Here is a 26309-nt window from a genome sequence, read left to right on the forward strand (position 1 = left end):
AAATTTCAACCTGTTTTGGCAGTATTAGCCCTGCCTGCAATCTTGGGCTTTGGAAGACAATAATGGTCATTTACAAAAACACCCGACGAGGATGGGATTTGAACCCATGCATGCAGAGCACAATGGATTAGCTGTTCATCGCCTTAACCACTCGGCCACCTCGTCAACTTATTTTCATTTTTTTTCTTTGGTTAGTTTGCAGCTGTTTTATAACCAAACCTGATCCCTAAAAAGTGTTTTACAAATTTTGAGAAGTGTCAGTAATATGTATTCTAAATTTATTTTCCCTTATTTAAAATCAAATATTTCCTTGTTTATAAAAATGTCATTAAATGGCATGCAAGTACTAGATGAGTGTATAAATAGGTCTACAAGAACACATCTACAAAAAAAAAACATTTCTAGTAATAGTTCCATGCAAACATTTTCTAGAAGGTTTATCATTTACACAAGTTTTTAGAGTTCTGCTCCTCTAATCGGCTTAACAAATTTCAACCTGTTTTGGCAGTATTAGCCCTGCCTGCAATCTTGGGCTTTGGAAGACAATAAGGGTCATTTACAAAAACACCCGACGAGGATGGGATTTGAACCCATGCATGCAGAGCACAATGGATTAGCAGTCCATCGCCTTAACCACTCGGCCACCTCGTCAACTTATTTTCATTTTTTTTCTTTGGTTAGTTTGCAGTTGTTTTATAACCAAACCTGATCCCTAAAAAGTGTTTTACAAATTTTGAGAAGTGTCAGTAATATGTATTCTAAATTTATTTTCCCTTATTTAAAATCAAATATTTCCTTGTTTATAAAAATGTCATTAAATGGCATGCAAGTACTAGATGAGTGTGTAAATAGGTCTACAAGAACACATCTACAAAAAAAAAACATTTCTAGTAATAGTTCCATGCAAACATTTTCTAGAAGGTTTATCATTTACACAAGTTTTTAGAGTTCTGCTCCTCTAATCGGCTTAACAAATTTCAACCTGTTTTGGCAGTATTAGCCCTGCCTGCAATCTTGGGCTTTGGAAGACAATAAGGGTCAATTACAAAAGCACCCAACGAGGATGGGATGCAGAGCACAATGGATTAGCAGTCCATCGCCTTAACCACTCGGCCACCTCGTCAACTTATTTTCATTTTTTTTCTTTGGATAGTTTGCAGCTGTTTTATAACCAAACCTGATCCCTAAAAAGTGTTTTACAAATTTTGAGAAGTGTCAGTAATATGTATTCTAAATTTATTTTCCCTTATTTAAAATCAAATCTTTTCTTGTTTATAAAAATGTCATTAAATGGCATGCAAGAACTAGATGAGTGTATATATAGGTCTACTAGAACACATCTACAAAAAAAACATTTGTAGTAATAGTTCCATGCAAACATTTTCTAGAAGGTTTATCATTTACACAAGTTTTTAGAGTTCTGCTCCTCTAATCGGCTTAACAAATTTCAACCTGTTTTGGCAGTATTAGCCCTGCCTGCAATCTTGGGCTTTGGAAGACAATAAGGGTCATTTACAAAAACACCCGACGAGGATGGGATGCAGAGCACAATGGATTAGCTGTCCATCGCCTTAACCACTTGGCCACCTCGTCAACTTATTTTCATTTTTTTTTTCTTTGGTTAGTTTCCAGCTGTTTTATAACCAAACCTGATCCCTAAAAAGTGTTTTACAAATTTTGAGAAGTGTCAGTAATATGTATTCTAAATTTATTTTCCCTTATTTAAAATCAAATCTATTCTTGTTTATAAAAATGTCATTAAATGGCATGCAAGAACTAGATGAGTGTATATATAGGTCTACTAGAACACATCTACAAAAAAAAACATTTGTAGTAATAGTTCCATGCAAACATTTTCTAGAAGGTTTATCATTTACACAAGTTTTTAGAGTTCTGCTCCTCTAATCGGCTTAACAAATTTCAACCTGTTTTGGCAGTATTAGCCCTGCCTGCAATCTTGGGCTTTGGAAGACAATAAGGGTCATTTACAAAAACACCCGACGAGGATGGGATGCAGAGCACAATGGATTAGCAGTCCATCGCCTTAACCACTCGGCCACCTCGTCAACTTATTTTCATTTTTTTCTTTGGTTAGTTTCCAGCTGTTTTATAACCAAACCTGATCCCTAAAAAGTGTTTTACAAATTTTGAGAAGTGTCAGTAATATGTATTCTAAATTTATTTTCCCTTATTTAAAATCAAATCTTTTCTTGTTTATAAAAATGTCATTAAATGGCATGCAAGAACTAGATGAGTGTATATATTGGTCTACTAGAACACATCTACAAAAAAAACCATTTGTAGTAATAGTTCCATGCAAACATTTTCTAGAAGGTTTATCATTTACACAAGTTTTTAGAGTTCTGCTCCTCTAATCGGCTTAACAAATTTCAACCTGTTTTGGCAGTATTAGCCCTGCCTGCAATCTTGGGCTTTGGAAGACAATAAGGGTCATTTACAAAAACACCCGACGAGGATGGGATGCAGAGCACAATGGATTAGCAGTCCATCGCCTTAACCACTCGGCCACCTCGTCAACTTATTTTCATTTTTTTCTTTGGTTAGTTTCCAGCTGTTTTATAACCAAACCTGATCCCTAAAAAGTGTTTTACAAATTTTGAGAAGTGTCAGTAATATGTATTCTAAATTTATTTTCCCTTATTTAAAATCAAATCTTTTCTTGTTTATAAAAATGTCATTAAATGGCATGCAAGAACTAGATGAGTGTATATATAGGTCTACTAGAACACATCTACAAAAAAAACCATTTGTAGTAATAGTTCCATGCAAACATTTTCTAGAAGGTTTATCATTTACACAAGTTTTTAGAGTTCTGCTCCTCTAATCGGCTTAACAAATTTCAACCTGTTTTGGCAGTATTAGCCCTGCCTGCAATCTTGGGCTTTGGAAGACAATAAGGGTCATTTACAAAAACACCCGACGAGGATGGGATTTGAACCCATGCATGCAGAGCACAATGGATTAGCAGTCCATCGCCTTAACCACTCGGCCACCTTGTCAACTTACTTTCATTTTTTTCTTTCGTTAGTTTCCAGCTGTTTTATAACCAAACCTGATCCCTAAAAAGTGTTTTACAAATTTTGAGAAGTGTCAGTAATATGTATTCTAAATTTATTTTCCCTTATTTAAAATCAAATCTATTCTTGTTTATAAAAATGTCATTAAATGGCATGCAAGAACTAGATGAGTGTATATATAGGTCTACTAGAACACATCTACAAAAAAAACATTTGTAGTAATAGTTCCATGCAAACATGGAAACAAGGTTTATCATTTACACATGTTTTTAGAGTTCTGCTCCTCTAATCTGCTTAACAAATTTCAACCTGTTTTGGCAGTATTAGCCCTGCCTGCAATCTTGGGCTTTGGAAGACAATAATGGTCATTTACAAAAACACCCGACGAGGATGGGATTTGAACCCATGCATGCAACGCACAATGGATTAGCTGTCCATCGCCTTAACCACTCGGCCACCTCGTCAACTTATTTTCATTTTTTTTCTTTGGTTAGTTTCCAGCTGTTTTATAACCAAACCTGATCCCTAAAAAGTGTTTTACAAATTTTGAGAAGTGTCAGTAATATGTATTCTAAATTTATTTTCCCTTATTTAAAATCAAATCTTTTCTTGTTTATAAAAATGTCATTAAATGGCATGCAAGAACTAGATGAGTGTATATATAGGTCTACTAGAACACATCTACAAAAAAAAACATTTGTAGTAATAGTTCCATGCAAACATTTTCTAGAAGGTTTATCATTTACACAAGTTTTTAGAGTTCTGCTCCTCTAATCGGCTTAACAAATTTCAACCTGTTTTGGCAGTATTAGCCCTGCCTGCAATCTTGGGCTTTGGAAGACAATAAGGGTCATTTACAAAAACACCCGACGAGGATGGGATTTGAACCCATGCATGCAGAGCACAATGGATTAGCAGTCCATCGCCTTAACCACTCGGCCACCTCGTCAACTTACTTTCATTTTTTTCTTTGGTTAGTTTCCAGCTGTTTTATAACCAAACCTGATCCCTAAAAAGTGTTTTACAAATTTTGAGAAGTGTCAGTAATATGTATTCTAAATTTATTTTCCCTTATTTAAAATCAAATCTATTCTTGTTTATAAAAATGTCATTAAATGGCATGCAAGAACTAGATGAGTGTATATATAGGTCTACTAGAACACATCTACAAAAAAAAACATTTGTAGTAATAGTTCCATGCAAACATTTTCTAGAAGGTTTATCATTTACACAAGTTTTTAGAGTTCTGCTCCTCTAATCGGCTTAACAAATTTCAACCTGTTTGGGCAGTATTAGCCCTGCCTGCAATCTTGGGCTTTGGAAGACAATAAGGGTCATTTCCAAAAACACCCGACGAGGATGGGATTTGAACCCATGCATGCAGAGCACAATGGATTAGCAGTCCATCGCCTTAACCACTCGGCCACCTCGTCAACTTATTTTCATTTTTTTCTTTGGTTAGTTTCCAGCTGTTTTATAACCAAACCTGATCCCTAAAAAGTGTTTTACAAATTTTGAGAAGTGTCAGTAATATGTATTCTAAATTTATTTTCCCTTATTTAAAATCAAATCTTTTCTTGTTTATAAAAATGTCATTAAATGGCATGCAAGAACTAGATGAGTGTATATATAGGTCTACTAGAACACATCTACAAAAAAAACATTTGTAGTAATAGTTCCATGCAAACATTTTCTAGAAGGTTTATCATTTACACAAGTTTTTAGAGTTCTGCTCCTCTAATCGGCTTAACAAATTTCAACCTGTTTTGGCAGTATTAGCCCTGCCTGCAATCTTGGGCTTTGGAAGACAATAAGGGTCATTTACAAAAACACCAGACGAGGATGGGATGCAGAGCACAATGGATTAGCAGTCCATCGCCTTAACCACTCGGCCACCTCGTCAACTTATTTTCATTTTTTTCTTTGGTTAGTTTCCAGCTGTTTTATAACCAAACCTGATCCCTAAAAAGTGTTTTACAAATTTTGAGAAGTGTCAGTAATATGTATTCTAAATTTATTTTCCCTTATTTAAAATCAAATCTTTTCTTGTTTATAAAAATGTCATTAAATGGCATGCAAGAACTAGATGAGTGTATATATAGGTCTACTAGAACACATCTACAAAAAAAAATTTGTAGTAATAGTTCCATGCAAACATTTTCTAGAAGGTTTATCATTTACACAAGTTTTTAGAGTTCTGCTCCTCTAATCGGCTTAACAAATTTCAACCTGTTTTGGCAGTATTAGCCCTGCCTGCAATCTTGGGCTTTGGAAGACAATAATGCACATTTACAAAAACACCCGACGAGGATGGGATTTGAACCCATGCATGCAGAGCACAATGGATTAGCTGTCCATCGCCTTAACCACTTGGCCACCTCATCAACTTATTTTCATTTTTTTTTTCTTTGGTTAGTTTCCAGCTGTTTTATAACCAAACCTGATCCATAAAAAGTGTTTTACAAATTTTGAGAAGTGTCAGTAATATGTATTCTAAATTTATTTTCCCTTATTTAAAATCAAATCTATTCTTGTTTATAAAAATGTCATTAAATGGCATGCAAGAACTAGATGAGTGTATATATAGGTCTACTAGAACACATCTACAAAAAAAACATTTGTAGTAATAGTTCCATGCAAACATGGAAACAAGGTTTATCATTTACACATGTTTTTAGAGTTCTGCTCCTCTAATCGGCTTAACAAATTTCAACCTGTTTTGGCAGTATTAGCCCTGCCTGCAATCTTGGGCTTTGGAAGACAATAAGGGTCATTTACAAAAACACCCGACGAGGATGGGATTTGAACCCATGCATGCAGAGCACAATGGTTTAGCAGTCCATCACCTTAACCACTCGGCCACCTCGTCAACTTATTTTTTAATTTTTTTCTTTGGTTAGTTTCCAGCTGTTTTATAACCAAACCTGATCCCTAAAAAGTGTTTTACAAATTTTGAGAAGTGTCAGTAATATGTATTCTAAATTTATTTTCCCTTATTTAAAATCAAATCTTTTCTTGTTTATAAAAATGTCATTAAATGGCATGCAAGAACTAGATGAGTGTATATATAGGTCTACTAGAACACATCTACAAAAAAAAACATTTGTAGTAATAGTTCCATGCAAACATTTTCTAGAAGGTTTATCATTTACACAAGTTTTTAGAGTTCTGCTCCTCTAATCGGCTTAACAAATTTCAACCTGTTTTGGCAGTATTAGCCCTGCCTGCAATCTTGGGCTTTGGAAGACAATAAGGGTCATTTACAAAAACACCCGACGAGGATGGGATTTGAACCCATGCATGCAGAGCACAATGGATTAGCAGTCCATCGCCTTAACCACTCGGCCACCTCGTCAACTTATTTTCATTTTTTTTCTTTGGTTAGTTTCCAGCTGTTTTATAACCAAACCTGATCCCTAAAAAGTGTTTTACAAATTTTGAGAAGTGTCAGTAATATGTATTCTAAATTTATTTTCCCTTATTTAAAATCAAATCTTTTCTTGTTTATAAAAATGTCATTAAATGGCATGCAAGAACTAGATGAGTGTATATATAGGTCTACTAGAACACATCTACAAAAAAAAACATTTGTAGTAATAGTTCCATGCAAACATTTTCTAGAAGGTTTATCATTTACACAAGTTTTTAGAGTTCTGCTCCTCTAATCGGCTTAACAAATTTCAACCTGTTTTGGCAGTATTAGCCCTGCCTGCAATCTTGGGCTTTGGAAGACAATAAGGGTCAATTACAAAAACACCCAACGAGGATGGGATGCAGAGCACAATGGATTAGCAGTCCATCGCCTTAACCACTCGGCCACCTCGTCAACTTATTTTCATTTTTTTTTCTTTGGTTAGTTTCCAGCTGTTTTATAACCAAACCTGATCCCTAAAAAGTGTTTTAAAAATTTTGAGAAGTGTCAGTAATATGTATTCTAAATTTATTTTCCCTTATTTAAAATCAAATATTTCCTTGTTTATAAAAATGTCATTAAATGGCATGCAAGTACTAGATGAGTGTATAAATAGGTCTACAAGAACACATCTACAAAAAAAAAAATTTCTTGTAATAGTTCCATGCAAACATTTTCTAGAAGGTTTATCATTTACACAAGTTTTTAGAGTTCTGCTCCTCTAATCGGCTTAACAAATTTCAACCTGTTTTGGCAGTATTAGCCCTGCCTGCAATCTTGGGCTTTGGAAGACAATAAGGGTCATTTACAAAAACACCCGACGAGGATGGAATTTGAACCCATGCATGCAGAGCACAATGGATTAGCAGTCCATCGCCTTAACCACTCGGCCACCTCGTCAACTTATTTTCATTTTTTTTCTTTGGTTAGTTTGCAGCTGTTTTATAACCAAACCTGATCCCTAAAAAGTGTTTTACAAATTTTGAGAAGTGTCAGTAATATGTATTCTAAATTTATTTTCCCTTATTTAAAATCAAATATTTCCTTGTTTATAAAAATGTCATTAAATGGCATGCAAGTACTAGATGAGTGTATAAATAGGTCTACAAGAACACATCTACAAAAAAAAAACATTTCTAGTAATAGTTCCATGCAAACATTTTCTAGAAGGTTTATCATTTACACAAGTTTTTAGAGTTCTGCTCCTCTAATCGGCTTAACAAATTTCAACCTGTTTTGGCAGTATTAGCCCTGCCTGCAATCTTGGGCTTTGGAAGACAATAAGGGTCAATTACAAAAACACCCAACGAGGATGGGATGCAGAGCACAATGGATTAGCAGTCCATCGCCTTAACCACTCGGCCACCTCGTCAACTTATTTTCATTTTTTTTTCTTTGGTTAGTTTCCAGCTGTTTTATAACCAAACCTGATCCCTAAAAAGTGTTTTAAAAATTTTGAGAAGTGTCAGTAATATGTATTCTAAATTTATTTTCCCTTATTTAAAATCAAATATTTCCTTGTTTATAAAAATGTCATTAAATGGCATGCAAGTACTAGATGAGTGTATAAATAGGTCTACAAGAACACATCTACAAAAAAAAAAATTTCTTGTAATAGTTCCATGCAAACATTTTCTAGAAGGTTTATCATTTACACAAGTTTTTAGAGTTCTGCTCCTCTAATCGGCTTAACAAATTTCAACCTGTTTTGGCAGTATTAGCCCTGCCTGCAATCTTGGGCTTTGGAAGACAATAAGGGTCATTTACAAAAACACCCGACGAGGATGGAATTTGAACCCATGCATGCAGAGCACAATGGATTAGCAGTCCATCGCCTTAACCACTCGGCCACCTCGTCAACTTATTTTCATTTTTTTTCTTTGGTTAGTTTGCAGCTGTTTTATAACCAAACCTGATCCCTAAAAAGTGTTTTACAAATTTTGAGAAGTGTCAGTAATATGTATTCTAAATTTATTTTCCCTTATTTAAAATCAAATATTTCCTTGTTTATAAAAATGTCATTAAATGGCATGCAAGTACTAGATGAGTGTATAAATAGGTCTACAAGAACACATCTACAAAAAAAAAACATTTCTAGTAATAGTTCCATGCAAACATTTTCTAGAAGGTTTATCATTTACACAAGTTTTTAGAGTTCTGCTCCTCTAATCGGCTTAACAAATTTCAACCTGTTTTGGCAGTATTAGCCCTGCCTGCAATCTTGGGCTTTGGAAGACAATAATGGTCATTTACAAAAACACCCGACGAGGATGGGATTTGAACCCATGCATGCAGAGCACAATGGATTAGCTGTCCATCGCCTTAACCACTCGGCCACCTCGTCAACTTATTTTCATTTTTTTTCTTTGGTTAGTTTGCAGCTGTTTTATAACCAAACCTGATCCCTAAAAAGTGTTTTACAAATTTTGAGAAGTGTCAGTAATATGTATTCTAAATTTATTTTCCCTTATTTAAAATCAAATATTTCCTTGTTTATAAAAATGTCATTAAATGGCATGCAAGTACTAGATGAGTGTATAAATAGGTCTACAAGAACACATCTACAAAAAAAAAACATTTCTAGTAATAGTTCCATGCAAACATTTTCTAGAAGGTTTATCATTTACACAAGTTTTTAGAGTTCTGCTCCTCTAATCGGCTTAACAAATTTCAACCTGTTTTGGCAGTATTAGCCCTGCCTGCAATCTTGGGCTTTGGAAGACAATAAGGGTCATTTACAAAAACACCCGACGAGGATGGGATTTGAACCCATGCATGCAGAGCACAATGGATTAGCAGTCCATCGCCTTAACCACTCGGCCACCTCGTCAACTTATTTTCATTTTTTTTCTTTGGTTAGTTTGCAGTTGTTTTATAACCAAACCTGATCCCTAAAAAGTGTTTTACAAATTTTGAGAAGTGTCAGTAATATGTATTCTAAATTTATTTTCCCTTATTTAAAATCAAATATTTCCTTGTTTATAAAAATGTCATTAAATGGCATGCAAGTACTAGATGAGTGTGTAAATAGGTCTACAAGAACACATCTACAAAAAAAAAACATTTCTAGTAATAGTTCCATGCAAACATTTTCTAGAAGGTTTATCATTTACACAAGTTTTTAGAGTTCTGCTCCTCTAATCGGCTTAACAAATTTCAACCTGTTTTGGCAGTATTAGCCCTGCCTGCAATCTTGGGCTTTGGAAGACAATAAGGGTCAATTACAAAAGCACCCAACGAGGATGGGATGCAGAGCACAATGGATTAGCAGTCCATCGCCTTAACCACTCGGCCACCTCGTCAACTTATTTTCATTTTTTTTCTTTGGATAGTTTGCAGCTGTTTTATAACCAAACCTGATCCCTAAAAAGTGTTTTACAAATTTTGAGAAGTGTCAGTAATATGTATTCTAAATTTATTTTCCCTTATTTAAAATCAAATCTTTTCTTGTTTATAAAAATGTCATTAAATGGCATGCAAGAACTAGATGAGTGTATATATAGGTCTACTAGAACACATCTACAAAAAAAACATTTGTAGTAATAGTTCCATGCAAACATTTTCTAGAAGGTTTATCATTTACACAAGTTTTTAGAGTTCTGCTCCTCTAATCGGCTTAACAAATTTCAACCTGTTTTGGCAGTATTAGCCCTGCCTGCAATCTTGGGCTTTGGAAGACAATAAGGGTCATTTACAAAAACACCCGACGAGGATGGGATGCAGAGCACAATGGATTAGCTGTCCATCGCCTTAACCACTTGGCCACCTCGTCAACTTATTTTCATTTTTTTTTTCTTTGGTTAGTTTCCAGCTGTTTTATAACCAAACCTGATCCCTAAAAAGTGTTTTACAAATTTTGAGAAGTGTCAGTAATATGTATTCTAAATTTATTTTCCCTTATTTAAAATCAAATCTATTCTTGTTTATAAAAATGTCATTAAATGGCATGCAAGAACTAGATGAGTGTATATATAGGTCTACTAGAACACATCTACAAAAAAAAACATTTGTAGTAATAGTTCCATGCAAACATTTTCTAGAAGGTTTATCATTTACACAAGTTTTTAGAGTTCTGCTCCTCTAATCGGCTTAACAAATTTCAACCTGTTTTGGCAGTATTAGCCCTGCCTGCAATCTTGGGCTTTGGAAGACAATAAGGGTCATTTACAAAAACACCCGACGAGGATGGGATGCAGAGCACAATGGATTAGCAGTCCATCGCCTTAACCACTCGGCCACCTCGTCAACTTATTTTCATTTTTTTCTTTGGTTAGTTTCCAGCTGTTTTATAACCAAACCTGATCCCTAAAAAGTGTTTTACAAATTTTGAGAAGTGTCAGTAATATGTATTCTAAATTTATTTTCCCTTATTTAAAATCAAATCTTTTCTTGTTTATAAAAATGTCATTAAATGGCATGCAAGAACTAGATGAGTGTATATATTGGTCTACTAGAACACATCTACAAAAAAAACCATTTGTAGTAATAGTTCCATGCAAACATTTTCTAGAAGGTTTATCATTTACACAAGTTTTTAGAGTTCTGCTCCTCTAATCGGCTTAACAAATTTCAACCTGTTTTGGCAGTATTAGCCCTGCCTGCAATCTTGGGCTTTGGAAGACAATAAGGGTCATTTACAAAAACACCCGACGAGGATGGGATGCAGAGCACAATGGATTAGCTGTCCATCGCCTTAACCACTTGGCCACCTCGTCAACTTATTTTCATTTTTTTTTTCTTTGGTTAGTTTCCAGCTGTTTTATAACCAAACCTGATCCCTAAAAAGTGTTTTACAAATTTTGAGAAGTGTCAGTAATATGTATTCTAAATTTATTTTCCCTTATTTAAAATCAAATCTATTCTTGTTTATAAAAATGTCATTAAATGGCATGCAAGAACTAGATGAGTGTATATATAGGTCTACTAGAACACATCTACAAAAAAAAACATTTGTAGTAATAGTTCCATGCAAACATTTTCTAGAAGGTTTATCATTTACACAAGTTTTTAGAGTTCTGCTCCTCTAATCGGCTTAACAAATTTCAACCTGTTTTGGCAGTATTAGCCCTGCCTGCAATCTTGGGCTTTGGAAGACAATAAGGGTCATTTACAAAAACACCCGACGAGGATGGGATGCAGAGCACAATGGATTAGCAGTCCATCGCCTTAACCACTCGGCCACCTCGTCAACTTATTTTCATTTTTTTCTTTGGTTAGTTTCCAGCTGTTTTATAACCAAACCTGATCCCTAAAAAGTGTTTTACAAATTTTGAGAAGTGTCAGTAATATGTATTCTAAATTTATTTTCCCTTATTTAAAATCAAATCTTTTCTTGTTTATAAAAATGTCATTAAATGGCATGCAAGAACTAGATGAGTGTATATATTGGTCTACTAGAACACATCTACAAAAAAAACCATTTGTAGTAATAGTTCCATGCAAACATTTTCTAGAAGGTTTATCATTTACACAAGTTTTTAGAGTTCTGCTCCTCTAATCGGCTTAACAAATTTCAACCTGTTTTGGCAGTATTAGCCCTGCCTGCAATCTTGGGCTTTGGAAGACAATAAGGGTCATTTACAAAAACACCCGACGAGGATGGGATTTGAACCCATGCATGCATAGCACAATGGATTAGCTGTCCATCGCCTTAACCACTCGGCCACCTCGTCAACTTATTTTCATTTTTTTTCTTTGGTTAGTTTCCAGCTGTTTTATAACCAAACCTGATCCCTAAAAAGTGTTTTACAAATTTTGAGAAGTGTCAGTAATATGTATTCTAAATTTATTTTCCCTTATTTAAAATCAAATCTTTTCTTGTTTATAAAAATGTCATTAAATGGCATGCAAGAACTAGATGAGTGTATATATAGGTCCACTAGAACACATCTACAAAAAAAAACATTTGTAGTAATAGTTCCATGCAAACATTTTCTAGAAGGTTTATCATTTACACAAGTTTTTAGAGTTCTGCTCCTCTAATCGGCTTAACAAATTTCAACCTGTTTTGGCAGTATTAGCCCTGCCTGCAATCTTGGGCTTTGGAAGACAATAAGGGTCATTTACAAAAACACCCGACGAGGATGGGATGCAGAGCACAATGGATTAGCAGTCCATCGCCTTAACCACTCGGCCACCTCGTCAACTTATTTTCATTTTTTTCTTTGGTTAGTTTCCAGCTGTTTTATAACCAAACCTGATCCCTAAAAAGTGTTTTACAAATTTTGAGAAGTGTCAGTAATATGTATTCTAAATTTATTTTCCCTTATTTAAAATCAAATCTTTTCTTGTTTATAAAAATGTCATTAAATGGCATGCAAGAACTAGATGAGTGTATATATAGGTCTACTAGAACACATCTACAAAAAAAACCATTTGTAGTAATAGTTCCATGCAAACATTTTCTAGAAGGTTTATCATTTACACAAGTTTTTAGAGTTCTGCTCCTCTAATCGGCTTAACAAATTTCAACCTGTTTTGGCAGTATTAGCCCTGCCTGCAATCTTGGGCTTTGGAAGACAATAAGGGTCATTTACAAAAACACCCGACGAGGATGGGATTTGAACCCATGCATGCAGAGCACAATGGATTAGCAGTCCATCGCCTTAACCACTCGGCCACCTCGTCAACTTACTTTCATTTTTTTCTTTCGTTAGTTTCCAGCTGTTTTATAACCAAACCTGATCCCTAAAAAGTGTTTTACAAATTTTGAGAAGTGTCAGTAATATGTATTCTAAATTTATTTTCCCTTATTTAAAATCAAATCTATTCTTGTTTATAAAAATGTCATTAAATGGCATGCAAGAACTAGATGAGTGTATATATAGGTCTACTAGAACACATCTACAAAAAAAACATTTGTAGTAATAGTTCCATGCAAACATGGAAACAAGGTTTATCATTTACACATGTTTTTAGAGTTCTGCTCCTCTAATCTGCTTAACAAATTTCAACCTGTTTTGGCAGTATTAGCCCTGCCTGCAATCTTGGGCTTTGGAAGACAATAATGGTCATTTACAAAAACACCCGACGAGGATGGGATTTGAACCCATCGCCTTAACCACTCGGCCACCTCGTCAACTTATTTTCATTTTTTTTCTTTGGTTAGTTTCCAGCTGTTTTATAACCAAACCTGATCCCTAAAAAGTGTTTTACAAATTTTGAGAAGTGTCAGTAATATGTATTCTAAATTTATTTTCCCTTATTTAAAATCAAATCTTTTCTTGTTTATAAAAATGTCATTAAATGGCATGCAAGAACTAGATGAGTGTATATATAGGTCTACTAGAACACATCTACAAAAAAAAACATTTGTAGTAATAGTTCCATGCAAACATTTTCTAGAAGGTTTATCATTTACACAAGTTTTTAGAGTTCTGCTCCTCTAATCGGCTTAACAAATTTCAACCTGTTTTGGCAGTATTAGCCCTGCCTGCAATCTTGGGCTTTGGAAGACAATAAGGGTCATTTACAAAAACACCCGACGAGGATGGGATTTGAACCCATGCATGCAGAGCACAATGGATTAGCAGTCCATCGCCTTAACCACTCGGCCACCTCGTCAACTTACTTTCATTTTTTTCTTTGGTTAGTTTCCAGCTGTTTTATAACCAAACCTGATCCCTAAAAAGTGTTTTACAAATTTTGAGAAGTGTCAGTAATATGTATTCTAAATTTATTTTCCCTTATTTAAAATCAAATCTATTCTTGTTTATAAAAATGTCATTAAATGGCATGCAAGAACTAGATGAGTGTATATATAGGTCTACTAGAACACATCTACAAAAAAAAACATTTGTAGTAATAGTTCCATGCAAACATTTTCTAGAAGGTTTATCATTTACACAAGTTTTTAGAGTTCTGCTCCTCTAATCGGCTTAACAAATTTCAACCTGTTTGGGCAGTATTAGCCCTGCCTGCAATCTTGGGCTTTGGAAGACAATAAGGGTCATTTCCAAAAACACCCGACGAGGATGGGATTTGAACCCATGCATGCAGAGCACAATGGATTAGCAGTCCATCGCCTTAACCACTCGGCCACCTCGTCAACTTATTTTCATTTTTTTCTTTGGTTAGTTTCCAGCTGTTTTATAACCAAACCTGATCCCTAAAAAGTGTTTTACAAATTTTGAGAAGTGTCAGTAATATGTATTCTAAATTTATTTTCCCTTATTTAAAATCAAATCTTTTCTTGTTTATAAAAATGTCATTAAATGGCATGCAAGAACTAGATGAGTGTATATATAGGTCTACTAGAACACATCTACAAAAAAAACATTTGTAGTAATAGTTCCATGCAAACATTTTCTAGAAGGTTTATCATTTACACAAGTTTTTAGAGTTCTGCTCCTCTAATCGGCTTAACAAATTTCAACCTGTTTTGGCAGTATTAGCCCTGCCTGCAATCTTGGGCTTTGGAAGACAATAAGGGTCATTTACAAAAACACCAGACGAGGATGGGATGCAGAGCACAATGGATTAGCAGTCCATCGCCTTAACCACTCGGCCACCTCGTCAACTTATTTTCATTTTTTTCTTTGGTTAGTTTCCAGCTGTTTTATAACCAAACCTGATCCCTAAAAAGTGTTTTACAAATTTTGAGAAGTGTCAGTAATATGTATTCTAAATTTATTTTCCCTTATTTAAAATCAAATCTTTTCTTGTTTATAAAAATGTCATTAAATGGCATGCAAGAACTAGATGAGTGTATATATAGGTCTACTAGAACACATCTACAAAAAAAAATTTGTAGTAATAGTTCCATGCAAACATTTTCTAGAAGGTTTATCATTTACACAAGTTTTTAGAGTTCTGCTCCTCTAATCGGCTTAACAAATTTCAACCTGTTTTGGCAGTATTAGCCCTGCCTGCAATCTTGGGCTTTGGAAGACAATAATGCACATTTACAAAAACACCCGACGAGGATGGGATTTGAACCCATGCATGCAGAGCACAATGGATTAGCTGTCCATCGCCTTAACCACTTGGCCACCTCATCAACTTATTTTCATTTTTTTTTTCTTTGGTTAGTTTCCAGCTGTTTTATAACCAAACCTGATCCATAAAAAGTGTTTTACAAATTTTGAGAAGTGTCAGTAATATGTATTCTAAATTTATTTTCCCTTATTTAAAATCAAATCTATTCTTGTTTATAAAAATGTCATTAAATGGCATGCAAGAACTAGATGAGTGTATATATAGGTCTACTAGAACACATCTACAAAAAAAACATTTGTAGTAATAGTTCCATGCAAACATGGAAACAAGGTTTATCATTTACACATGTTTTTAGAGTTCTGCTCCTCTAATCGGCTTAACAAATTTCAACCTGTTTTGGCAGTATTAGCCCTGCCTGCAATCTTGGGCTTTGGAAGACAATAAGGGTCATTTACAAAAACACCCAACGAGGATGGGATTTGAACCCATGCATGCAGAGCACAATGGATTAGCAGTCCATCGCCTTAACCACTCGGCCACCTCGTCAACTTATTTTCATTTTTTTCTTTGGTTAGTTTCCAGCTGTTTTATAACCAAACCTGATCCCTAAAAAGTGTTTTACAAATTTTGAGAAGTGTCAGTAATATGTATTCTAAATTTATTTTCCCTTATTTAAAATCAAATCTTTTCTTGTTTATAAAAATGTCATTAAATGGCATGCAAGAACTAGATGAGTGTATACATAGGTCTACTAGAACACATCTACAAAAAAAAAATATTTGTAGTAATAGTTCCATGCAAACATTTTCTAGAAGGTTTATCATTTACACAAGTTTTTGGAGTTCTGCTCCTCTAATCGGCTTAACAAATTTCAACCTGTTTTGGCAGTATTAGCCCTGCCTGCAATCTTGGGCTTTGGAAGACAATAAGGGTCATTTACAAAAACACCCGACGAGGATGGGATGCAGAGCACAATGGATTAGCAGTCCATCGCCTTAACCACTCGGCCACCTCGTCAACTTATTTTCATTTTTTTCTTTGGTTAGTTTCCAGCTGTTTTATAACCAAACCTGATCCCTAAAAAGTGTTTTACAAATTTTGAGAAGTGTCAGTAATATGTATTCTAAATTTATTTTCCCTTATTTAAAATCAAATCTTTTCTTGTTTATAAAAATGTCATTAAATGGCATGCAAGAACTAGATGAGTGTATATATAGGTCTACTAGAACACATCTACAAAAAAAACCATTTGTAGTAATAGTTCCATGCAAACATTTTCTAGAAGGTTTATCATTTACACAAGTTTTTAGAGTTCTGCTCCTCTAATCGGCTTAACAAATTTCAACCTGTTTTGGCAGTATTAGCCCTGCCTGCAATCTTGGGCTTTGGAAGACAATAAGGGTCATTTACAAAAACACCCGACGAGGATGGGATTTGAACCCATGCATGCAGAGCACAATGGATTAGCAGTCCATCGCCTTAACCACTCGGCCACCTCGTCAACTTACTTTCATTTTTTTCTTTCGTTAGTTTCCAGCTGTTTTATAACCAAACCTGATCCCTAAAAAGTGTTTTACAAATTTTGAGAAGTGTCAGTAATATGTATTCTAAATTTATTTTCCCTTATTTAAAATCAAATCTATTCTTGTTTATAAAAATGTCATTAAATGGCATGCAAGAACTAGATGAGTGTATATATAGGTCTACTAGAACACATCTACAAAAAAAACATTTGTAGTAATAGTTCCATGCAAACATGGAAACAAGGTTTATCATTTACACATGTTTTTAGAGTTCTGCTCCTCTAATCTGCTTAACAAATTTCAACCTGTTTTGGCAGTATTAGCCCTGCCTGCAATCTTGGGCTTTGGAAGACAATAATGGTCATTTACAAAAACACCCGACGAGGATGGGATTTGAACCCATGCATGCAACGCACAATGGATTAGCTGTCCATCGCCTTAACCACTCGGCCACCTCGTCAACTTATTTTCATTTTTTTTCTTTGGTTAGTTTCCAGCTGTTTTATAACCAAACCTGATCCCTAAAAAGTGTTTTACAAATTTTGAGAAGTGTCAGTAATATGTATTCTAAATTTATTTTCCCTTATTTAAAATCAAATCTTTTCTTGTTTATAAAAATGTCATTAAATGGCATGCAAGAACTAGATGAGTGTATATATAGGTCTACTAGAACACATCTACAAAAAAAAACATTTGTAGTAATAGTTCCATGCAAACATTTTCTAGAAGGTTTATCATTTACATAAGTTTTTAGAGTTCTGCTCCTCTAATCGGCTTAACAAATTTCAACCTGTTTTGGCAGTATTAGCCTGCAATCTTGGGCTTTGGAAGACAATAAGGGTCATTTACAAAAACACCCGACGAGGATGGGATTTGAACCCATGCATGCAGAGCACAATGGATTAGCAGTCCATCGCCTTAACCACTCGGCCACCTCGTCAACTTATTTTCATTTTTTTCTTTGGTTAGTTTCCAGCTGTTTTATAACCAAACCTGATCCCTAAAAAGTGTTTTACAAATTTTGAGAAGTGTCAGTAATATGTATTCTAAATTTATTTTCCCTTATTTAAAATCAAATCTTTTCTTGTTTATAAAAATGTCATTAAATGGCATGCAAGAACTAGATGAGTGTATATATAGGTCTACTAGAACACATCTACAAAAAAAACATTTGTAGTAATAGTTCCATGCAAACATTTTCTAGAAGGTTTATCATTTACACAAGTTTTTAGAGTTCTGCTCCTCTAATCGGCTTAACAAATTTCAACCTGTTTTGGCAGTATTAGCCCTGCCTGCAATCTTGGGCTTTGGAAGACAATAATGGTCATTTACAAAAACACCCGACGAGGATGGGATTTGAACCCATGCATGCAGAGCACAATGGATTAGCTGTCCATCGCCTTAACCACTTGGCCACCTCGTCAACTTATTTTCATTTTTTTTTTCTTTGGTTAGTTTCCAGCTGTTTTATAACCAAACCTGATCCCTAAAAAGTGTTTTACAAATTTTGAGAAGTGTCAGTAATATGTATTCTAAATTTATTTTCCCTTATTTAAAATCAAATCTATTCTTGTTTATAAAAATGTCATTAAATGGCATGCAAGAACTAGATGAGTGTATATATAGGTCTACTAGAACACATCTACAAAAAAAACATTTGTAGTAATAGTTCCATGCAAACATGGAAACAAGGTTTATCATTTACACATGTTTTTAGAGTTCTGCTCCTCTAATCGGCTTAACAAATTTCAACCTGTTTTGGCAGTATTAGCCCTGCCTGCAATCTTGGGCTTTGGAAGACAATAATGGTCATTTACAAAAACACCCGACGAGGATGGGATTTGAACCCATGCATGCAGAGCACAATGGATTAGCTGTCCATCGCCTTAACCACTCGGCCACCTCGTCAACTTATTTTCCTTTTTTTTCTTTGGTTAGTTTCCAGCTGTTTTATAACCAAACCTGATCCCTAAAAAGTGTTTTACAAATTTTGAGAAGTGTCAGTAATATGTATTCTAAATTTATTTTCCCTTATTTAAAATCAAATCTTTTCTTGTTTATAAAAATGTCATTAAATGGCATGCAAGAACTAGATGAGTGTATATATAGGTCTACTAGAACACATCTACAAAAAAATACATTTGTAGTAATAGTTCCATGCAAACATTTTCTAGAAGGTTTATCATTTACACAAGTTTTTAGAGTTCTGCTCCTCTAATCGGCTTAACAAATTTCAACCTGTTTTGGCAGTATTAGCCCTGCCTGCAATCTTGGGCTTTGGAAGACAATAAGGGTCATTTACAAAAACACCCGACGAGGATGGGATGCAGAGCACAATGGATTAGCAGTCCATCGCCTTAACCACTCGGCCACCTCATCAACTTATTTTCATTTTTTTCTTTGGTTAGTTTCCAGCTGTTTTATAACCAAACCTGATCCCTAAAAAGTGTTTTACAAATTTTGAGAAGTGTCAGTAATATGTATTCCAAATTTATTTTCCCTTATTTAAAATCAAATCTTTTCTTGTTTATAAAAATGTCATTAAATGGCATGCAAGAACTAGATGAGTGTATATATAGGTCTACTAGAACACATCTACAAAAAAAACCATTTGTAGTAATAGTTCCATGCAAACATTTTCTAGAAGGTTTATCATTTACACAAGTTTTTAGAGTTCTGCTCCTCTAATCGGCTTAACAAATTTCAACCTGTTTTGGCAGTATTAGCCCTGCCTGCAATCTTGGGCTTTGGAAGACAATAAGGGTCATTTACAAAAACACCCGACGAGGATGGGATTTGAACCCATGCATGCAGAGCACAATGGATTAGCAGTCCATCGCCTTAACCACTCGGCCACCTCGTCAACTTACTTTCATTTTTTTCTTTGGTTAGTTTCCAGCTGTTTTATAACCAAACCTGATCCCTAAAAAGTGTTTTACAAATTTTGAGAAGTGTCAGTAATATGTATTCTAAATTTATTTTCCCTTATTTAAAATCAAATCTATTCTTGTTTATAAAAATGTCATTAAATGGCATGCAAGAACTAGATGAGTGTATATATAGGTCTACTAGAACACATCTACAAAAAAAAACATTTGTAGTAATAGTTCCATGCAAACATTTTCTAGAAGGTTTATCATTTACACAAGTTTTTAGAGTTCTGCTCCTCTAATCGGCTTAACAAATTTCAACCTGTTTTGGCAGTATTAGCCCTGCCTGCAATCTTGGGCTTTGGAAGACAATAAGGGTCATTTCCAAAAACACCCGACGAGGATGGGATTTGAACCCATGCATGCAGAGCACAATGGATTAGCAGTCCATCGCCTTAACCACTCGGCCACCTCGTCAACTTATTTTCATTTTTTCTTTGGTTAGTTTCCAGCTGTTTTATAACCAAACCTGATCCCTAAAAAGTGTTTTACAAATTTTGAGAAGTGTCAGTAATATGTATTCTAAATTTATTTTCCCTTATTTAAAATCAAATATTTTCTTGTTTATAAAAATGTCATTAAATGGCATGCAAGAACTAGATGAGTGTATATATACGTCTACTAGAACACATCTACAAAAAAAAACATTTGTAGTAATCGTTCCATGCAAACATTTTCTAGAAGGTTTATCATTTACACAAGTTTTTAGAGTTCTGCTCCTCTAATCGGCTTAACAAATTTCAACCTGTTTTGGCAGTATTAGCCCTGCCTGCAATCTTGGGCTTTGGAAGACAATAAGGGTCATTTACAAAAACACCCAACGAGGATGGGATTTGAACCCATGCATGCAGAGCACAATGGATTAGCAGTCCATCGCCTTAACCACTCGGCCACCTCGTCAACTTATTTTCATTTTTTTCTTTGGTTAGTTTCCAGCTGTTTTATAACCAAACCTGATCCCTAAAAAGTGTTTTACAAATTTTGAGAAGTGTCAGTAATATGTATTCTAAATTTATTTTCCCTTATTTAAAATCAAATCTTTTCTTGTTTATAAAAATGTCATTAAATGGCATGCAAGAACTAGATGAGGGTATATATAGGTCTACTAGAACACATCTACAAAAAAAACATTTGTAGTAATAGTTCCATGCAAACATTTTCTAGAAGGTTTATCATTTACACAAGTTTTTAGAGTTCTGCTCCTCTAATCGGCTTAACAAATTTCAACCTGTTTTGGCAGTATTAGCCCTGCCTGCAATCTTGGGCTTTGGAAGACAATAAGGGTCATTTACAAAAACACCAGACGAGGATGGGATGCAGAGCACAATGGATTAGCAGTCCATCGCCTTAACCACTCGGCCACCTCGTCAACTTATTTTCATTTTTTTCTTTGGTTAGTTTCCAGCTGTTTTATAACCAAACCTGATCCCTAAAAAGTGTTTTACAAATTTTGAGAAGTGTCAGTAATATGTATTCTAAATTTATTTTCCCTTATTTAAAATCAAATCTTTTCTTGTTTATAAAAATGTCATTAAATGGCATGCAAGAACTAGATGAGTGTATATATAGGTCTACTAGAACACATCTACAAAAAAAACATTTGTAGTAATAGTTCCATGCAAACATTTTCTAGAAGGTTTATCATTTACACAAGTTTTTAGAGTTCTGCTCCTCTAATCGGCTTAACAAATTTCAACCTGTTTTGGCAGTATTAGCCCTGCCTGCAATCTTGGGCTTTGGAAGACAATAATGCACATTTACAAAAACACCCGACGAGGATGGGATTTGAACCCATGCATGCAGAGCACAATGGATTAGCTGTCCATCGCCTTAACCACTTGGCCACCTCATCAACTTATTTTCATTTTTTTTTTCTTTGGTTAGTTTCCAGCTGTTTTATAACCAAACCTGATCCCTAAAAAGTGTTTTACAAATTTTGAGAAGTGTCAGTAATATGTATTCTAAATTTATTTTCCCTTATTTAAAATCAAATCTATTCTTGTTTATAAAAATGTCATTAAATGGCATGCAAGAACTAGATGAGTGTATATATAGGTCTACTAGAACACATCTACAAAAAAAACATTTGTAGTAATAGTTCCATGCAAACATTTTCTAGAAGGTTTATCATTTACACAAGTTTTTAGAGTTCTGCTCCTCTAATCGGCTTAACAAATTTCAACCTGTTTTGGCAGTATTAGCCCTGCCTGCAATCTTGGGCTTTGGAAGACAATAAGGGTCATTTACAAAAACACCCAACGAGGATGGGATGCAGAGCACAATGGATTAGCAGTCCATCGCCTTAACCACTCGGCCACCTCGTCACCTTATTTTCATTTTTTTCTTTGGTTAGTTTCCAGCTATTTTATAACCAAACCTGATCCCTAAAAAGTGTTTTACAAATTTTGAGAAGTGTCAGTAATATGTATTCTAAATTTATTTTCCCTTATTTAAAATCAAATCTTTTCTTGTTTATAAAAATGTCATTAAATGGCATGCAAGAACTAGATGAGTGTATATATAGGTCTACTAGAACACATCTACAAAAAAAACATTTGTAGTAATAGTTCCATGCAAACATTTTCTAGAAGGTTTATCATTTACACAAGTTTTTAGAGTTCTGCTCCTCTAATCGGCTTAACAAATTTCAACCTGTTTTGGCAGTATTAGCCCTGCCTGCAATCTTGGGCTTTGGAAGACAATAAGGGTCATTTACAAAAACACCCGACGAGGATGGGATTTGAACCCATGCATGCAGAGCACAATGGATTAGCTGTCCATCGCCTTAACCACTTGGCCACCTCGTCAACTTATTTTCATTTTTTTTTTCTTTGGTTAGTTTCCAGCTGTTTTATAACCAAACGTGAACCCTAAAAAGTGTTTTACAAATTTTGAGAAGTGTCAGTAATATGTATTCTAAATTTATTTTCCCTTATTTAAAATCAAATCTTTTCTTGTTTATAAAAATGTCATTAAATGGCATGCAAGAACTAGATGAGTGTATATATAGGTCTACTAGAACACATCTACAAAAAAAACATTTGTAGTAATAGTTCCATGCAAACATTTTCTAGAAGGTTTATCATTTACACAAGTTTTTAGAGTTCTGCTCCTCTAATCGGCTTAACAAATTTCAACCTGTTTTGGCAGTATTAGCCCTGCCTGCAATCTTGGGCTTTGGAAGACAATAAGGGTCATTTACAAAAACACCCGACGAGGATGGGATTTGAACCCATGCATGCAGAGCACAATGGGTTAGCTGTCCATCACCTTAACCACTTGGCCACCTCGTCAACGTATTTTCATTTTTTTTTTCTTTGGTTAGTTTCCAGCTGTTTTATAACCAAACCTGATCCCTAAAAAGTGTTTTACAAATTTTGAGAAGTGTCAGTAATATGTATTCTAAATTTATTTTCCCTTATTTAAAATCAAATCTTTTCTTGTTTATAAAAATGTCATTAAATGGCATGCAAGAACTAGATGAGTGTATATATAGGTCTACTAGAACACATCTACAAAAAAAACATTTGTAGTAATAGTTCCATGCAAACATTTTCTAGAAGGTTTATCATTTACACAAGTTTTTAGAGTTCTGCTCCTCTAATCGGCTTAACAAATTTCAACCTGTTTTGGCAGTATTAGCCCTGCCTGCAATCTTGGGCTTTGGAAGACAATAAGGGTCATTTACAAAAACACCCGACGAGGATGGGATTTGAACCCATGCATGCAGAGCACAATGGATTAGCTGTCCATCGCCTTAACCACTTGGCCACCTCGTCAACTTATTTTCATTTTTTTTTTCTTTGGTTAGTTTCCAGCTGTTTTATAACCAAACCTGATCCCTAAAAAGTGTTTTACAAATTTTGAGAAGTGTCAGTAATATGTATTCTAAATTTATTTTCCCTTATTTAAAATCAAATCTTTTCTTGTTTATAAAAATGTCATTAAATGGCATGCAAGAACTAGATGAGTGTATATATAGGTCTACTAGAACACATCTACAAAAAAAAACATTTGTAGTAATAGTTCCATGCAAACATTTTCTAGAAGGTTTATCATTTACACAAGTTTTTAGAGTTCTGCTCCTCTAATCGGCTTAACAAATTTCAACCTGTTTTGGCAGTATTAGCCCTGCCTGCAATCTTGGGCTTTGGAAGACAATAATGGTCATTTACAAAAACACCCGACGAGGATGGGATTTGAACCCATGCATGCAGAGCACAATGGATTAGCTGTCCATCGCCTTAACCACTTGGCCACCTCGTCAACTTATTTTCATTTTTTTTTTCTTTGGTTAGTTTCCAGCTGTTTTATAACCAAACCTGATCCCTAAAAAGTGTTTTACAAATTTTGAGAAGTGTCAGTAATATGTATTCTAAATTTATTTTCCCTTATTTAAAATCAAATCTATTCTTGTTTATAAAAATGTCATTAAATGGCATGCAAGAACTAGATGAGTGTATATATAGGTCTACTAGAACACATCTACAAAAACAACATTTGTAGTAATAGTTCCATGCAAACATGGAAACAAGGTTTATCATTTATACATGTTTTTAGAGTTCTGCTCCTCTAATCGGCTTAACAAATTTCAACCTGTTTTGGCAGTATTAGCCCTGCCTGCAATCTTGGGCTTTGGAAGACAATAAGGGTCATTTCCAAAAACACCCGACGAGGATGGGATTTGAACCCATGCATGCAGAGCACAATGGATTAGCGGTCCATCGCCTTAACCACTCGGCCACCTCGTCAACTTATTTTCATTTTTTTTCTTTGGTTAGTTTCCAGCTGTTTTATAACCAAACCTGATCCCTAAAAAGTGTTTTACAAATTTTGAGAAGTGTCAGTAATATGTATTCTAAATTTATTTTCCCTTATTTAAAATCAAATCTTTTCTTGTTTATAAAAATGTCATTAAATGGCATGCAAGAACTAGATGAGTGTATATATAGGTCTACTAGAACACATCTACAAAAAAAACATTTGTAGTAATAGTTCCATGCAAACATTTTCTAGAAGGTTTATCATTTACACAAGTTTTTAGAGTTCTGCTCCTCTAATCGGCTTAACAAATTTCAACCTGTTTTGGCAGTATTAGCCCTGCCTGCAATCTTGGGCTTTGGAAGACAATAAGGGTCATTTACAAAAACACCCGACGAGGATGGGATGCAGAGCACAATGGATTAGCAGTCCATCGCCTTAACCACTCGGCCACCTCGTCAACTTATTTTCATTTTTTTCTTTGGTTAGTTTCCAGCTATTTTATAACCAAACCTGATCCCTAAAAAGTGTTTTACAAATTTTGAGAAGTGTCAGTAATATGTATTCTAAATTTATTTTCCCTTATTTAAAATCAAATCTTTTCTTGTTTATAAAAATGTCATTAAATGGCATGCAAGAACTAGATGAGTGTATATATAGGTCTACTAGAACACATCTACAAAAAAAAACATTTGTAGTAATAGTTCCATGCAAACATTTTCTAGAAGGTTTATCATTTACACAAGTTTTTAGAGTTCTGCTCCTCTAATCGGCTTAACAAATTTCAACCTGTTTTGGCAGTATTAGCCCTGCCTGCAATCTTGGGCTTTGGAAGACAATAATGGTCATTTACAAAAACACCCGACGAGGATGGGATGCAGAGCACAATGGATTAGCAGTCCATCGCCTTAACCACTCGGCCACCTCGTCAACTTATTTTCATTTTTTTCTTTGGTTAGTTTCCAGCTGTTTTATAACCAAACCTGATCCCTAAAAAGTGTTTTACAAATTTTGAGAAGTGTCAGTAATATGTATTCTAAATTTATTTTCCCTTATTTAAAATCAAATCTTTTCTTGTTTATAAAAATGTCATTAAATGGCATGCAAGAAGTAGATGAGTGTATATATAGGTCTACTAGAACACATCTACAAAAAAAAACATTTGTAGTAATAGTTCCATGCAAACATTTTCTAGAAGGTTTATCATTTACACAAGTTTTTAGAGTTCTGCTCCTCTAATCGGCTTAACAAATTTCAACCTGTTTTGGCAGTATTAGCCCTGCCTGCAATCTTGGGCTTTGGAAGACAATAAGGGTAATTTACAAAAACACCCGACGAGGATGGGATTTGAACCCATGCATGCAGAGCACAATGGATTAGCAGTCCATCGCCTTAACCACTCGGCCACCTCGTCAACTTATTTTCATTTTTTTTCTTTGGTTAGTTTCCAGCTGTTTTATAACCAAACCTGATCCCTAAAAAGTGTTTTACAAATTTTGAGAAGTGTCAGTAATATGTATTCTAAATTTATTTTCCCTTATTTAAAATCAAATCTTTTCTTGTTTATAAAAATGTCATTAAATGGCATGCAAAAACTAGGTCTACTAGAACACATCTACAAAAAAAAACATTTGTAGTAATAGTTCCATGCAAAAATTTTCTAGAAGGTTTATCATTTACACAAGTTTTTAGAGTTCTGCTCCTCTAA

General features: G+C 34.5%; 29 non-coding genes across 29 annotated transcripts; all 29 read right to left on the minus strand.

The window, feature by feature from the left end:
- Positions 1 to 569: 569 nt before the first annotated feature.
- TRNAS-GCU (transfer RNA serine (anticodon GCU)) lies at positions 570 to 651 on the minus strand. The gene has a single exon. It is a non-coding gene; the product is annotated as a tRNA-Ser (tRNA).
- A 2287-nt stretch (positions 652 to 2938) lies between these two features.
- Positions 2939 to 3020, minus strand: TRNAS-GCU (transfer RNA serine (anticodon GCU)). Its single transcript has one exon. It is a non-coding gene; the product is annotated as a tRNA-Ser (tRNA).
- Positions 3021 to 3420: 400 nt separating this feature from the next.
- On the minus strand, positions 3421 to 3502 carry TRNAS-GCU (transfer RNA serine (anticodon GCU)). The gene has a single exon. It is a non-coding gene; the product is annotated as a tRNA-Ser (tRNA).
- A 403-nt stretch (positions 3503 to 3905) lies between these two features.
- Positions 3906 to 3987, minus strand: TRNAS-GCU (transfer RNA serine (anticodon GCU)). Its single transcript has one exon. It is a non-coding gene; the product is annotated as a tRNA-Ser (tRNA).
- Positions 3988 to 4389: 402 nt separating this feature from the next.
- TRNAS-GCU (transfer RNA serine (anticodon GCU)) lies at positions 4390 to 4471 on the minus strand. Its single transcript has one exon. It is a non-coding gene; the product is annotated as a tRNA-Ser (tRNA).
- A 1354-nt stretch (positions 4472 to 5825) lies between these two features.
- Positions 5826 to 5907, minus strand: TRNAS-GCU (transfer RNA serine (anticodon GCU)). The gene has a single exon. It is a non-coding gene; the product is annotated as a tRNA-Ser (tRNA).
- A 404-nt stretch (positions 5908 to 6311) lies between these two features.
- On the minus strand, positions 6312 to 6393 carry TRNAS-GCU (transfer RNA serine (anticodon GCU)). The gene has a single exon. It is a non-coding gene; the product is annotated as a tRNA-Ser (tRNA).
- Positions 6394 to 7268: 875 nt separating this feature from the next.
- On the minus strand, positions 7269 to 7350 carry TRNAS-GCU (transfer RNA serine (anticodon GCU)). The gene has a single exon. It is a non-coding gene; the product is annotated as a tRNA-Ser (tRNA).
- Positions 7351 to 8226: 876 nt separating this feature from the next.
- Positions 8227 to 8308, minus strand: TRNAS-GCU (transfer RNA serine (anticodon GCU)). The gene has a single exon. It is a non-coding gene; the product is annotated as a tRNA-Ser (tRNA).
- A 404-nt stretch (positions 8309 to 8712) lies between these two features.
- Positions 8713 to 8794, minus strand: TRNAS-GCU (transfer RNA serine (anticodon GCU)). Its single transcript has one exon. It is a non-coding gene; the product is annotated as a tRNA-Ser (tRNA).
- Positions 8795 to 9198: 404 nt separating this feature from the next.
- On the minus strand, positions 9199 to 9280 carry TRNAS-GCU (transfer RNA serine (anticodon GCU)). Its single transcript has one exon. It is a non-coding gene; the product is annotated as a tRNA-Ser (tRNA).
- Positions 9281 to 12040: 2760 nt separating this feature from the next.
- TRNAS-GCU (transfer RNA serine (anticodon GCU)) lies at positions 12041 to 12122 on the minus strand. The gene has a single exon. It is a non-coding gene; the product is annotated as a tRNA-Ser (tRNA).
- Positions 12123 to 12995: 873 nt separating this feature from the next.
- TRNAS-GCU (transfer RNA serine (anticodon GCU)) lies at positions 12996 to 13077 on the minus strand. The gene has a single exon. It is a non-coding gene; the product is annotated as a tRNA-Ser (tRNA).
- Positions 13078 to 13931: 854 nt separating this feature from the next.
- On the minus strand, positions 13932 to 14013 carry TRNAS-GCU (transfer RNA serine (anticodon GCU)). Its single transcript has one exon. It is a non-coding gene; the product is annotated as a tRNA-Ser (tRNA).
- Positions 14014 to 14415: 402 nt separating this feature from the next.
- Positions 14416 to 14497, minus strand: TRNAS-GCU (transfer RNA serine (anticodon GCU)). The gene has a single exon. It is a non-coding gene; the product is annotated as a tRNA-Ser (tRNA).
- Positions 14498 to 15851: 1354 nt separating this feature from the next.
- Positions 15852 to 15933, minus strand: TRNAS-GCU (transfer RNA serine (anticodon GCU)). Its single transcript has one exon. It is a non-coding gene; the product is annotated as a tRNA-Ser (tRNA).
- An 873-nt stretch (positions 15934 to 16806) lies between these two features.
- TRNAS-GCU (transfer RNA serine (anticodon GCU)) lies at positions 16807 to 16888 on the minus strand. The gene has a single exon. It is a non-coding gene; the product is annotated as a tRNA-Ser (tRNA).
- A 400-nt stretch (positions 16889 to 17288) lies between these two features.
- Positions 17289 to 17370, minus strand: TRNAS-GCU (transfer RNA serine (anticodon GCU)). Its single transcript has one exon. It is a non-coding gene; the product is annotated as a tRNA-Ser (tRNA).
- Positions 17371 to 17768: 398 nt separating this feature from the next.
- TRNAS-GCU (transfer RNA serine (anticodon GCU)) lies at positions 17769 to 17850 on the minus strand. The gene has a single exon. It is a non-coding gene; the product is annotated as a tRNA-Ser (tRNA).
- Positions 17851 to 18251: 401 nt separating this feature from the next.
- Positions 18252 to 18333, minus strand: TRNAS-GCU (transfer RNA serine (anticodon GCU)). The gene has a single exon. It is a non-coding gene; the product is annotated as a tRNA-Ser (tRNA).
- Positions 18334 to 18736: 403 nt separating this feature from the next.
- Positions 18737 to 18818, minus strand: TRNAS-GCU (transfer RNA serine (anticodon GCU)). Its single transcript has one exon. It is a non-coding gene; the product is annotated as a tRNA-Ser (tRNA).
- An 873-nt stretch (positions 18819 to 19691) lies between these two features.
- TRNAS-GCU (transfer RNA serine (anticodon GCU)) lies at positions 19692 to 19773 on the minus strand. Its single transcript has one exon. It is a non-coding gene; the product is annotated as a tRNA-Ser (tRNA).
- A 402-nt stretch (positions 19774 to 20175) lies between these two features.
- Positions 20176 to 20257, minus strand: TRNAS-GCU (transfer RNA serine (anticodon GCU)). Its single transcript has one exon. It is a non-coding gene; the product is annotated as a tRNA-Ser (tRNA).
- Positions 20258 to 20658: 401 nt separating this feature from the next.
- TRNAS-GCU (transfer RNA serine (anticodon GCU)) lies at positions 20659 to 20740 on the minus strand. Its single transcript has one exon. It is a non-coding gene; the product is annotated as a tRNA-Ser (tRNA).
- Positions 20741 to 22565: 1825 nt separating this feature from the next.
- Positions 22566 to 22647, minus strand: TRNAS-GCU (transfer RNA serine (anticodon GCU)). Its single transcript has one exon. It is a non-coding gene; the product is annotated as a tRNA-Ser (tRNA).
- An 890-nt stretch (positions 22648 to 23537) lies between these two features.
- TRNAS-GCU (transfer RNA serine (anticodon GCU)) lies at positions 23538 to 23619 on the minus strand. The gene has a single exon. It is a non-coding gene; the product is annotated as a tRNA-Ser (tRNA).
- Positions 23620 to 24024: 405 nt separating this feature from the next.
- On the minus strand, positions 24025 to 24106 carry TRNAS-GCU (transfer RNA serine (anticodon GCU)). The gene has a single exon. It is a non-coding gene; the product is annotated as a tRNA-Ser (tRNA).
- Positions 24107 to 24509: 403 nt separating this feature from the next.
- On the minus strand, positions 24510 to 24591 carry TRNAS-GCU (transfer RNA serine (anticodon GCU)). Its single transcript has one exon. It is a non-coding gene; the product is annotated as a tRNA-Ser (tRNA).
- Positions 24592 to 25933: 1342 nt separating this feature from the next.
- Positions 25934 to 26015, minus strand: TRNAS-GCU (transfer RNA serine (anticodon GCU)). Its single transcript has one exon. It is a non-coding gene; the product is annotated as a tRNA-Ser (tRNA).
- Between the last annotated feature and the right edge of the window lie 294 nt (positions 26016 to 26309).

The sequence above is a fragment of the Rhinoderma darwinii genome, unplaced genomic scaffold (assembly GCF_050947455.1).
Source record: "Rhinoderma darwinii isolate aRhiDar2 unplaced genomic scaffold, aRhiDar2.hap1 Scaffold_554, whole genome shotgun sequence".
In the NCBI taxonomy this organism is placed as follows: Eukaryota; Metazoa; Chordata; class Amphibia; order Anura; family Rhinodermatidae; genus Rhinoderma; species Rhinoderma darwinii.